We start from the raw sequence: 14,018 nt of genomic DNA, 5'->3' as shown, positions 1-14,018 counted from the left end.
TTGTTTATAAAATAAAAAACTTTAAAAGAACGTTTCCAGCAAAATCCACATGGAAAGGTATGTTTGTGCAATGGGAAAAGGTCCTTGGTGACTTCTATGAAAGTGGAATGAACAAGTGAAAAAATGCATCTATAGCTAACAAAAGGACAACTGTTAAAAAATCAGAAAGAGACTTTCCAGAAGTCTCAATAGAATTAGTACAGACTATCTCACAGTTAGTGCACTGACTTATGAAAATGCACTACTGTAACACATTTTAAGAAATAAATCTGTATCAAGGGTATATAACCGAACATCCCGGAGCTCAGTCGGTTCTCCTAAATTTTGAATGTTGATGTCAAATTAAAAATGTGAATTTGACAGAAAGGGAACGTTCTTAAACATATGAGAAGTAATCCCTGGTCATTTACTGAATATGAATCTTCCCATGAAAGAAGTTGCATATTCCTGGCCATTAGGCTGAGATGTTGTAAAACTTCAAATTATTCTCTTCCACCTGGGGAGGACATCATATGAAAGACTGTTTTTAACAGTCTAAGCCAAGGTTATTAAACTTAACTAGCCTTTATTTCTCCCACTATACTCAATAATTCAATCATCTGATATTAGCAACATAATCAAATAATAAACACTCCTTCTTCCTCCTCTCTTCCAATAAAATCTCTAATATTTCTTCTCATATTGATTTATACAGAAAACAGAATTATATTTCATTTCATTCATTTCATTTATTAAATTTCTATACTGCCCTTCTCCCGAAGGACTCAGGGCGGTTCACAGCCAACGTAAAACAGAATTCATACAATATATATAGATAAATTAAAAACACTGTAAAAATCTGATTAAATTTTGGCTAACAATTAAAATTAAGTTATTAAAATCAAATAATATTGACCAGAAACAAAAACAAAGTTAATAATTACACGTATTCTTGGAATAGGTCATAAGAAGAAATGAACCTTTGGATGAAAATAGCCAGAACTCATAAAGTTCAAATGCTTTTTTTTTAAATTGACAATTCTAACAAGATCTCTTATTTATTAATTCAATACCCAGACCATACTGACTCTAAATTATTCTTTAGCTCTCAGAGCTTCTTCAAACAGACAAGCACCTGCCACATAAATCTCCAGACATAACACTTGTAGATAAGAAAGACAAAAAAAAAGTCTGGATATTAGATGTGGCAATATCTGGAGACAGTAGAAGAGAAAAAGAAGAAACAGAAGAAGAGAAGAAAAAGAACTGGAAAAAATCATAAAATACAACAACAACAACAATAATAATAATAATGATGATGATGATGATGATGATGTTTTAATTTGTATACCTCCCTTCTCCCGAAGGACTCAGGGCGGTGAACAGGCAGATAAAATACAAACATACACAATAGTTAAAACAACCCTTAAAAAACTGATTTAAATTTGCCCAAAAATTTAAAATAACAATACACCCCATAAAATTACAAAAATTTAAAAACCCATCAAATTGAATTAAAATTTAAAAGTAAAATCAAGCTAGTCCAGCCATACGAAATTCGCGGCGAAAGGTCCTAAGGTCAGGTAGTTGTCGAAGCCCAAGGGGAAGTTCGTTCCACAGGGTCGGAGCCCCCACAGAGAAGGCCCTCCCGCTGGGGGCCGCCCGTCGACACTGTTTGGCTGACGGCACCCTGAGGAGTCCCTCTCTGTGGGAACGCACCGGACGATGGGAGATAGAGGCCGGCAGTAGACGGTCCCGTAAGTAGCCCGGTCCTAAGCCATGGAGCGCTTTAAAGGTGGTAACCAATACCTTGAAGCGCACCCGGAAAACAACAGGTAGCCAGTGCAGTCTGCGCAGGATAGGTGTTACGTGGGAGCTCCGAACCGCTCCCTCAATAACCCGCTCAGCCGTATTCTGGACTAGCTGAAGTCTCCGGGTGCTCTTCAAGGGGAGCCCCATGTAGAGAGCATTGCAGTAGTCCAGGCGAGAAGTTACGAGAGCATGAGTGACCGTGCATAAGGCATCCCGGTCCAGGAAGGGATGCAACTGGCGGATCAGGCGAACCTGATAAAAAGCTCTCCTGGAGACGGTCGCCAAATGATCTTCAAAGGACAACCGACCATCCAGGAGCACGCCCAAGTTGTGTACCTTCTCCATCAGGGCCAATGACTCACCCCCGACAGACAGCTGCATCTGCAGCTGACTGTACCGAGGTGCCGGCATCCACAGCCACTCCATCTTGGAGTGATTAAGTTTGAGCCTGTTCCTCTCCATCCAGACCCGTACGGCTTCCAAACACCGGGACAGTACTTCGACAGCTTCACTGGGGTGGCCCGGGGTGGAAAAGTACAGCTGAGTGTTATCAGCGTACAGTTGGTATCTCACCCCAAAGCCACTGATGATCTCACCCAGCGGCTTCATATAGATGTTGAACAGGAGGGGTGAGAGAATCGACCCCTGCGGCACCCCACACATGAGGCACCTTGGAGTCGATCTCTGCCCCCCTGTCAACACCATCTGCGTCCGGTCAGAGAGGTAGGAGGAGAACCACCGATAAATGGTGCCTCCCACTCCCAACCCCTCCAACCGGTGCAGCAGGATACCATGGTCGATGGTATCAAAAGCCGCTGAGAGGTCTAATAGGACCAGGGCAGAGGAGTAACCCTTATCCCTGGCCCTCCAGAGATCATCCACCAGTGCGACCAAAGCTGTCTCCATACTGTATCCGGGCCGGAAGCCGGACTGGAACGGGTCTAGATAGACAACTTCATCCAGGTACTGGGGTAGCTGACATGCCACCACACTCTCTACAACCTTCGCCGTGAAGCGAAGATTGGAGACTGGCCGGTAATTCCCTAAAACAGCTGGGTCCAGGGAAGGCTTCTTGAGGAGAGGTCTCACCACCGCCTCTTTCAAGGCAGCGGGAAAGACCCCCTCCCGCAAAGAAGCATTTGTAATCCCCCGGAGCCAGCCTCGTGTCACCTCCTGAGTAGCCAGTACTAACCAGGAGGGGCACGGATCCAGTAAACATGTAGTGGCATTCAGCCTATCCAGCAACCTGTCCATGTCCTCGGGAGTCACAGGATCAAAATCATCCCAAACCACCTCAACAAGACGGGTCTCAGAACCCTTGCCTGGATCTACCCAATTTTGATCCAATCCATCCCGAAGCTGAACGATTTTATTGTATAGATAACCGTTAAACTCCTCGGCACGCCCTTGTAGGGGGTCCTCCCACCCCTCCTGTTGAAGGAGAGAGTGGGTAACCTGAAACAGGGCGGCCGGGCAGTTATCTGCCGACGCAATGAGGGAGGAAACGTAGAAACGTTTCGCATCCCTCAGTGCCACTAGGTAGGTCCTGCTATAGGACCTAACTAGTGTCCGGTCAGCCTCAGAACGGCTGGATCTCCAGACACTCTCTAGGCGTCTTCTCTGGCATTTCATCTCCCTCAGCTCCTCGGAGAACCAAGGAGCTGGTTGAGACCAATGCCAGGTCAGAGGCCGCAAAGGCACGACATGGTCCAAAGCTCCAGCCGTGGCCTGTTCCCAGGCCGCAACTAGTTCTTCAGTCGTGTCGTGGGCCAGGTGCTCAGGAAACGGCCCAAGCTCCGTCAGGAACCTCTCCGGGTCCATCAGGCGCCTGGGACGGAACCAGCGCATTGGTTCCGTCTCCCTGCGGTGGTGGGTAGCAGTCAGAAAGTCTAGACGAAGGAGAAAATGATCTGACCATGACAAAGGTTCGACAACTAAATCATTTAAAACCAGATCATTCAACCACTGGCCAGAGATAAAAATCAGGTCTAGGGTGCCTCCCCCAAGAGTCGTCAATTAATTGAATCAGGTCCATGGCCGTCATGGAAGCCATGAACTCCTGAGCCGCCGAGGATGCCACGCCGGTTGATGGCAAATTGAAATCCCCCATGACCAACAGTCTAGGGGTTTCAACTGCCAACCCGGCCAGCAACTCCAACAGCTCAGGCAGGGCTGTTGTCACGCAGCAAGGAGCCAGGTACGTGATCAGCAAGCCCACCTGAGTCCTACGACCCCACTTCACGTAGAGGGATTCACACCCAGCTATCTGAGGCACAGTGGTCTCCCTCGGCTCAAGACTCTCCTTAATAATAACCGCCACCCCGCCACCCCTACCCTGGGCCCTCGGCTGATGGAATGCTCGGAAACCTGGTGGGCACATCTCCACTAGGGGAACCCCCCCCTTCGGTGCCCAAAGACCTGCAAACAGAACAATTGTGGCAAAATAAAGCAAAGACAGTGCCAACGGTGATAGGTGCCTTGGGTTCAAGGCTAAAATATATGGAGCATTACTTAAATACAAATAAAAATAAACAATATGACAAAATAAACATCAATCAATTGCAAAAGGCAGCTTTACTTTAAATAGCTTACATTCTGCAATGATACCTTTAATACAACCAAACGCATCTGATAGTTACAAAGCATGGCTACAGTAGTTTTGGAAGGAAGAAAAGGAGTGGGGAGAGGAAGAGAGAGATTAAGACAGAAATGCTTTCCTTAGAGAGGTCAACAGAATCAATAGCCCTTGAACAGCTAATTTTTAAGCCGTCTTTTCTTATGCCATTAGTAGTAGTAATTGAGCTGCAAACACTAGCAGGGAATAAGGCTTTTCTGTTATCAAAAAATTATTATTATTCCTAGTCATTTGGCAGCTTTAAGTGGTCTTGAGTAAAGAATAATATCAATAATAGAAATAATATTAGCAGCAGCTGATCTTAGATCAGTTTGTTTATTTACCTTCATAATGGAGAAAACAATTGGGTACAAAGTTATCAAAGATGCATTGAAAGAAGACCTGTCTGAAATGGTCCCCAAAACTAGTCTCCTTTATTCCATATGAGATGCTACTCCTGCTAATAATTTGATAGCATGGTCCCATTTTCACCAATCCCAGTCCACGAAATTTTGCAATGGTAGAGGGCCAATGAAAGGTGGTTATTTGGCCATCATACCTGAAGCAACTGAAATGAGTGTATTGTCAACCCTGAAGCTGACCTGACCGAAGCCATCTTAGAACTTCAGTGTTAACACACTGAAGCTGAGGGATAAGGAGGAGGATTAGAGATAGTTGGGGTTTTGTAGCCAAAATAAAATACTTTCTCTTGAGAACCAAAGACATTCTGGCCCGAGGAAGAAGGAGTGATGTCACCAGGCAACCAGACAGTGTCTTGATTGGACCATATGATTGTTTGGGGTTGAGGGAAAACTTTTAATTTTTATTAGGTGGAAACCGTGGGAACCTTCAGAGTCGGTTTTTACCAGATCTTTGCCAATATGATATATCCAATAAAGTTATTTTTTGAGGAATTTGCCTGCCTCGGAGTTTTGCTTGCTATGGGTCTATTACTTGGAACCCTGACACGTATTTTCTTTGATTTGAAACTGTGATCCGATGAATCTGAACATCCTTCACCAATGCTCAGATGCAAAGTATGTTGAATTATGTATATAAAAATATCATCAAGCTCTCTGTAATCTTTGGGCTCATTTAAGAAGACAGGTAATGACATTCAGTTCAAGATTGAAGAAGAGCAAATATTTTACCTGTAATATCTTCAAAGCTTAACATAGAAACACACAGATCTCAGAAGTCAAAACTATACTTGCTTAGCATATATTAAACCATTTTCAACTCACCTTGGCTTTTTGTTAGAGGAAACTTCTGACATCAAGAGTAAAATAATAGTCCCTGCAATTATTGCCTTCATCTTATAACATCACATGAGGCCTATTGAAAAATGTATTGGGGGAGGAGTTGCTTTTAAATGGTAAGCAATGGCTCTAATAGGGCCACAGCCCAAGAAATCCATGAAGATATTTATAGCACCGTTTATAAGGAATTCTGCAGCCCTCAGTTAACAGCTTGTTTGAAAAATATTTCTTATTTAATATAAAGCTCGTCACAAACGCTGGTGTTATTTTTGTGACAGACCATCTGTGAAAGAGAAGTCTCTTGAAATGTGATGGAGAAGAGCCACAACAAAGAAAATCTTGAAAGGTGGAAAAAAAGGGGGCAGATTGGAGAGAAGGTGTGAAGGGCCCTTTGACATTGGAATCCAATTAACCACCTGAGCTCAATCTTTACATTCCTTATGAAAATCCAGGATACTGTAACAATTGGCTTTCCTCGTCACTTTTGAGTCATTAAGGTAAACATTGCTTGGCATTCTTTTTAATAATTTAGAAGCCAGGCTGATGTTTCTCTACAGCTGTGACCTGGAGAGCTGGATGATACAGATGAAGGGGAAAAATCAAGAAAAAAGACTGTTAAGACAAAATAAGGTCCAACTTAACTTGCACAGCTGGACACATCCAGGCATTTGTTGGCTTTCCCTACTGTTTCAGAGCTGCTCCATTATCCATCCTCTTTTCTTTTCTTTTTCTTTTTGCTTTACAATTCTTCCTCCTGCAAATTACTCTGTACTTTTGTCTTTGTGGCTTCTCCTTTTAAAACATCTGAATCTTGATTTATTCCAGTTGCTTTTCAAAACCTGCCTTTTCTGTAAAGCATTTAGCTCTGTCCCCACATTCTCTTATCACACTGTCATGTAGACTCTTATGAAGCCTAATGATATATTAAACAACTGCATATCCTGGCCTGTTCATGCCTTCACTTCCATTACCTACAGACTACATTCTTACGGCTTGTTGTATGAAACCAGCCATTTTGTTTTGAAACTAAAGTTTATGTTATTACTGAAATTATATCCCCTCTTTATTTTGTACATAATACTCTGCCTCATATTTTTCCCACATCAATAAGTCTCTGAGGTGTGTGTAGCTCTGAGAAAGAGTGACTGTCCCAAAGTTACCCAGTTGGCTTTCTTGTCTAAGGAAGAGCTGGAACATATGAATTCTGATTTCCAGTCCAGCATTTTAATCACTATACCAAACTAGCTCTCGCTTTTGAAACATGGTATGGAACCAACCAATTGTGCTTCACTAAGGCTGGGTATGATGGGTGAATCCAATGTAATCTCTTGCATTCTATAATGTACAGTGCATATTGCTATGCTAGTTACTGCAGGGGAAAAACTGGTAGACAGAAAACTGCACTTAAACATAGTTTAAATACAGCTTTCTGAGGAAGGGGTCTAAAAATGAAACAGGGCCATTCTGGCAAGAAAGTGACTTTGCAGTACTTTGCCCTTTCAGCCAATCTCCTCCTACAAACACCTTATATTTCCACAATCTATTTGCACTCCTTGGAAATGCCCTGTTTAGTTTTGCTTCAAGAAAGCCAAGGAAGATGGAAAGAGAAACAGCTTCACAAGGATGATGAATATTTGAGGGGTGTATTTCTTGCAGCTTTAATGAGATGAAGGTAAATCAAACAGTCCTTCAGAGCCGAAGTGGCATGTTTGCATTCCCGTAACTCTTGTTTTTGCAAGTCTTTCCCATGCAAATAATTTATCCTCTTGTGTCTAATTCTCCTAGGGACAAGTGTTTATAGCAGTTCGTCACTTTATGTTGTTTTAGCAAATGAGAGGAACTATCTTTGTCAGGCCTGCTCATTTATTAAAACAATTCTGTCTTGTTTTCAGTGCTGTGCTGAAACAATGGAAGATGTCATTAGTTCAAATATGCATTTCAAACCACGTTTGCTTTACAGCAAACTTGTTGACAAAAGGGATTGCGTCTCCTAATATTTTTGCTAGCCTATTTCATCGATTGTACTGGGAGTTGCTACAAGAAGAAATAAATTAGCAGCGTATCTGCTTCTTTTTATTTCATTATTTTAAAATAGCATTATTTTAACATTTAAGAAATTATGTATTTGTTTTGAAATGTTTATCTTGACATAAAAGTGGGAAATTGTGCTTGTGAAAAAAGTTCTTAGAAGTTAAATATAAATTAAATGTGGATCTACAAGATGCTACAGGCTGAAAAATATATAATTTCTGGCCGTATCATTTCTGAATTACAGGAAATAAATGCTCTGCTTAATTCTTCACACCTTGAATATGGTGAGCAGTTCTGGGCAATGTATATTAATTAAAATTCAAACAAACTGGAACAATTTCAGAGATGAACAAAGGATGACCAAGGGGGCTGGAAGCATCATCTCAGGAAGAGAAACTGGAGATATTAGGCATATTTAACAATGAAAAGAGAAGACAGGGGGATTATGGCAGCATTCTTTTAAAAGCTGAAAGGATACAACAGGAAGAAAGTCAAGATTTATTCTCTGTTAACCCACAATGCAGTGGGTTGCAGTTATTGAAAAACAAATGAAAGATAGGAACCTTAAGAACAGTTTGACAATGGAACTAATTGTCTAGAGCAGGGGTCTCCAACCTTGGTCCCTTTAAGACTTGTGGACTTCAACTCCCAGAGTCCCTCAGCCAGCAAAGCTGGCTGAGGAACTCTGGGAGTTGAAGTCCACAAGTCTTAAAGGGACCAAGGTTGGAGACCCCTGCTCTAGAGAGATAGTAGTCTCTCTTTCAATGAATGGGTTCAAGAAGACATTACAGAGGGACTTTCTGGGGATGCTTTCATTTGTAATTCTGCAGCAAGAAGAAAGTTGGTCCCTGTTCAGCCTCCATGAATCTATAAACTACTAGCCAACAGTAGTGAGAGTTTCATGCCTCACCTTGGAACATCAACATACACATTAGGTAACCATATATGACAGCATACATAACCGTAATTTTCTGGTTATGTGTGCTATCATGAGTATAAATGGGACATTATACACCACCGCCTAAACTACTGAAATTGTAGTTAGTGAAATGTTCCACTCAGGAAGAATGAAGTGAGCCATCGTAAGCACTGAAGCTCAAGAGCAAGGTGCCTGCTTTTCACATGAAAGATGCCAGACTCAATACTCAACATCTCCGGGATTTCTGGAAAGCAGCTGTCAGTACAGAATGAACCAATGTTGTGACTTGTTACACGACAACCCCTGCAATTCTATTTGTGTAGCTGCCATTGTTGAACTGCTTTACTGAGTCTTGTTCACCTGCTGCAAGAAGACAGAAAACCAGTTAAACTCTTGCAAATTAGCAAGTACATAGATGATGTTGTTTGCTTCGTGGCTGGCTCTAAATCAGGCAGTTTATTTATCTTGTTGACATTTGTCTAGTTTCTTTGCCCCAGGGACACTATATTTCACATTGGTGAAATGGCTTACAGGAGCATGAAATACAGTTCTGCACAATTAGACCACCATAATCTGTGTCTCACCCAAAGAGACTTCTCAGCAGAGCTGTAAAAATTCAGTGGCACCGCATTCATTAACTACACATGAAATCTAATTCCATTAGCCCAGCAGCATTAACACTGTTGTTGTGGCTGAGGTTAACAGCTTGTGGATGTTAGATGTTTTTTGCAGATAGATTTATAACCTAATAAAGGCAAGAATGGGATCCTGATTTTGTGCCTTTGCAATTCCAGTTCTATGAGCTTGCAAATCAGAAGTTGCATCCCTATTAATTTGCCCAAAAAAGACAGGGATACAATGTAGGATGCTAACAAACTGCCCATAGCAGAATACATTCAAAAGACTTTGCCACAAAAGCCTAAATTGCTGAAATGAGTGAAGGAGGCGTAATAGAATAGAATAGAATAGAATAGAATAGAATAGAATAGAATAGAATAGAATAGAATAGAATAGAATAGAATAGAATAGAATTTTATTGGCCAAGTGTGATTGGACACACGAGGAATTTGTCTTGGTGCATATGCTCTCAGTGTACATAAAAGAAAAGATACCTTCATCAAGGTACAACACTTACAACACTTAATGATGGTCATAGGGTACAAATTTAACACTTAATGATACAACACTTAATGATAGTCATAGGGTACAAATAAGCAATCAGGAAACAATCAGTATCAATATAAAACACAAGGATTACCAGCAACAAAGTTACAGTCATACAGTCATAAGTGGAAGGAGATGGGTGATGGGAACGATGAGAAGATTAATAGAGCAGATTTAGTAAATAGTTTGACAGTGTTGAGGGAATTATTTGTTTAGCAGAGTGATGGCGTTCGGAAAAAACTGTTCTTGTGCCTAGTTGTTCTGGTGTGCAGTGCTCTATAGCGTCGTTTTGAGTGTAGGAGTTGAAACAGTTTATGTCCAGGATGTGAGAGGTCACGTATACTGTTTCAGGAATTTCACTGAATAACTTGTAATATTTCTTCTTCTAGTCTGTTTAGAGAATCAACTACTTCATTCACCAAAAAACATAGGGAAAAAATAGATGGCTAGCAGACAAGAAGCATGGTAAAAGATTGAGTTAAAATTGTTTTTAAAATTTGTTTCCCTAGCAGATCACTGTTAATCTCAGACTGTTTTTATTTTATTTTTTTCAAAGGCCCAAACATTCTTGATGTGAATACCATATTAAGAATTATAGGACTTGAAACCAGAGACATTTTTACTTGGGATATTAACTAGAACCTACAGCAAAGAAATTCAGTATTTGATATCACACATAATCACAGCTGCAAACTACACGCAGTTTTGGAAAAATGAAAACATACCAACAGAGGAAGAAATAATCAAGAAAATTCTGGACTGTGCAGAAATGGATAAATTAACGAAAGAAATAAAAGAAAAGGAAGAGACAGAATACTATCAAGTATGGACCAACTGGTACGAGTGGTTAGAGAATAGGAAAAGTAAATAGGAATAAATGACGGAGAAGAGAAGATGACAAATGTGTAAAATATTATAAATAAATAGAACTAGATATAAAGGGACAATAAAGATAAGACAATAAAAGATAGGTAAAAAGAGGAATATATAAGTGGAATGAAACTGACATGTAAAAAGAAAACACATATTATGTGTTTATGTTACATAAGTTTGTGTTGAGTTGTTGTAATAAAATCAATAAAAACTTTTTTAAAAAAAGAATTACAGTATCACTGTTTATATAGAAAACTATTCCTCCTGCATGAAACACTTCTCTGTGTCAGCCTTCAAAGTTAACACTTAACTACTTGCTATTATCATCAAATTCTGTGCCCATGGTGGCTCTGCCCAGGTTTTAAGGGTTCAAGGATCACCACAGTAGCCCTACTTGTTGCAGGTCAGCCCACAGGTCATATATATCACTCAGAATAATCAGGGATTATCCTGAATCTCCAGTGCCCTCAATTAAAAAAAATCTCTCTACACAAACAAAGGGAGATTCAAGGAAACAATGCTTGAACATGAACAGGAAGTTAATTTAAAAAGCTGCCAGGCAAGGGAAGAAGAATCTTGTTCAATGTGAAGCTGTTAGGAACATTGCAGAAAGTGCTGACAGAAGACCACAGGTAATTTAGGACAGAAAATATTTTTTTGAGAACGAATTATTATTTTCAACGCTGATCACACAGACTGCAGAGAACAGTTTTTAGAACAGAAGCGCACAACTTATGATCCGCAAACTGCTTCTTCCAGCTTGGATGCAAGCCCAGAAGAACCTCTGAATTTTGAAAAAGACAACTGTTGTTCATTACAACCTCAAACCTTCTTCTGATGATATACCATAAATTAATTCACTCCGCCTTCTTGCTCAGCTGCCCCTCTATCCCAAACAGGGCTGAGCCACTGCCTGATTTGATAAGTCTGTTCCAAATCACAGCAACCCGCCCTACTAATTTTTCTTTTCCCTTTGTGATCGCTAGACAGGGAAGGAATTTACTGTATGGAGTGTCTTGAAGTGGAACAACGAAATGTGACATTTCCAGTCTCTCCTATTCTGTTTACCTCTGTTCCTTTGTATCAGTTTGTATATACCTGCAGACGAGTGAACAGACAGGGAGAGCAAATAGCCTGTGGAGTGCAACAGAAGGGATGAGGAAGAGGCAACAAAAGAAAAGGGAACTATCAAGAAACTGTGTGCTTCAACGAATTGTGTGGGCAGCTTTAAGCGGTGAAAAAGTTATTTCTTGAATAGTTGCTAATTACAAGGGGTATGTTTTGAGAGCTGCCGATTGCCCGTTGTGAGTAAACACATGACTGTCTTCAGCTGAGTAAACAGAGATTGTGGGAAGAACATAAGGCAGTCAAGTTCCAGGAAGCACAAGTCATCCACAATGAAGTGGGACTCTGGGGATTAAAACGATGGGTGTAACTAAGGATTGAAGCCCTGTGCTTTGTATTTGTATCTGTGTTGTTTGCATGTACAAAAGTGAGGCTTTGATCCATACTTGCACCCAAAATTTTGACTCTCCCCCCCCAGCCTCAAATAAATAAAAATAAAATCCCTTCTCAGTTCTCACCCCTATGGGTGGTATGTGTCTTCTTCAATCTCGGGTCCTCTACCAGAGACCTGTGAGTTTGAGAGTTCTGTACAGAACCTTAGCTGTTCCTAGCACTGAACTCAGGCTCAAGCTTAATCCCTCCAAGACGGAGTGGCTGTGGATGCCGGCACCCCGATTCAGTCAGCTGCAGCCGCGGCTGACTGTTGGAGGCGAGTTATTGGCCCCAAAGGATAGGGTGCGCAACTTAGGTGTCCTCCTGGATGAACGGCTGTCGTTTGAAGATCATTTGATGGCCGTCTCCAGGGGGGCCTTCCACCAGGTTCGCCTGGTTCGGCAGTTGCGCCCCTTCCTTGATCGGGATGCCTTGTGCACGGTCACTCATGCGCTCGTTACCTCTCGCTTGGATTATTGTAATGCTCTCTACATGGGGCTCCCCTTGAAGTGCACTCGGAGGCTTCAGTTAGTCCAGAATGCAGCTGCGCGGGTGATAGAGGGAGCTCCGCGTAGCTCCCATATAACACCGCTCCTGCGCAGACTGCACTGGCTGCCTGTGGCCTTTCGAGTGCACTTTAAGGTGCTGGTTACGACCTTTAAAGCGCTCCATGGCTTAGGGCCTGGGTACTTACGGGACCGCCTGCTGTTACCACATGCCTCCCACTGACCCATACGCTCTCACAGAGAGGGACTTCTCAGGGTGCCGTCCGCCAAGCAATGTCAGCTGGCGGCCCCCAGGGGAAGGTCCTTCTCTGTGGGGGCTCCACACTCTGGAACGAACTTCCCCCGAGTTTACGCCAAATACCGGACCTTCGGACATTCCGTCGCGAACTGAAGACACATCTTTTTATTTGCGCGGGGCTGTCTTAAATTGAATTTTATCAAATTTTTAAAATTCTTATTAACTAATTTTAAATGGGGTTTTTAGCTCACTGTATATTTTAATTTTCAGGCCAATTTTAAAATAAGTTTTTTAATTGCATTTTAAATTATATATTGCACTGTTTGTTTTATTTTTGCCTGTACACCGCCCTGAGTCCTTCGGGAGAAGGGCGGTATAGAAATCAAATAAATAAATAAATAAATAAATAAATGAACTCTTCTGGACAGAGAGCTCTGATGTTCCTGGTGCTGGAGCCATTCTCCCAGCTTAGGAGTCATAGCCCCAAGTGCTTCTACCACCATTGGCACCTCTTTGCCCCTTTACTTTCCACATCCTCTCTAGTTCCACCTTCAGAGCTCTGGTTCTTCTCCAGCTTCTCATACTCCTCCTTCCTTACGTTGCTGCTTCATCTATCACCACTGTTGTCTCTTGGTCCTTGTCTACTTCCACAATGTCTGTTCATTACCCATTACCTGCCTTACATTTTGTAAGGGTTGAAAACAGGCTATGGATCGCAGTCTCCTGCTCAGGCTGAGGGTGGGACAAAGTGTCCTCAATGAGGACCCTTATGGATGATAGCTAGCTGATAGTCTCCCCACTCCAAAACTAATACCTTAGCTATTACATCACATTGTTTGGTCAGGATGAAGGGCGGAGCACCCAACACACCACAGAATAGTCAGTTTAATATCAACAACTGGAAGGATTTTACAGCAGATTGTAATTACATGCTAACATAATTAAGAACAGGACAATAAGTTAACATGAATTTATGAACGAGTCCCATTAAGACTTACCTGATCTCATTTTTAAATTCTGTCATAGTTTCTTGCAAAAATCAAATCCAGAAGCACAGATAACTAAATCAGCTGGACTCATTGACTTCTTTATATTCATAATAACACATAAAGTATTTTTACAATAT

The sequence above is a fragment of the Ahaetulla prasina genome, chromosome 1 (genome assembly GCF_028640845.1).
Source record: "Ahaetulla prasina isolate Xishuangbanna chromosome 1, ASM2864084v1, whole genome shotgun sequence".
NCBI classification, from domain to species: domain Eukaryota; kingdom Metazoa; phylum Chordata; class Lepidosauria; order Squamata; family Colubridae; genus Ahaetulla; species Ahaetulla prasina.
This window is presented reverse-complemented; position numbering follows the sequence as displayed.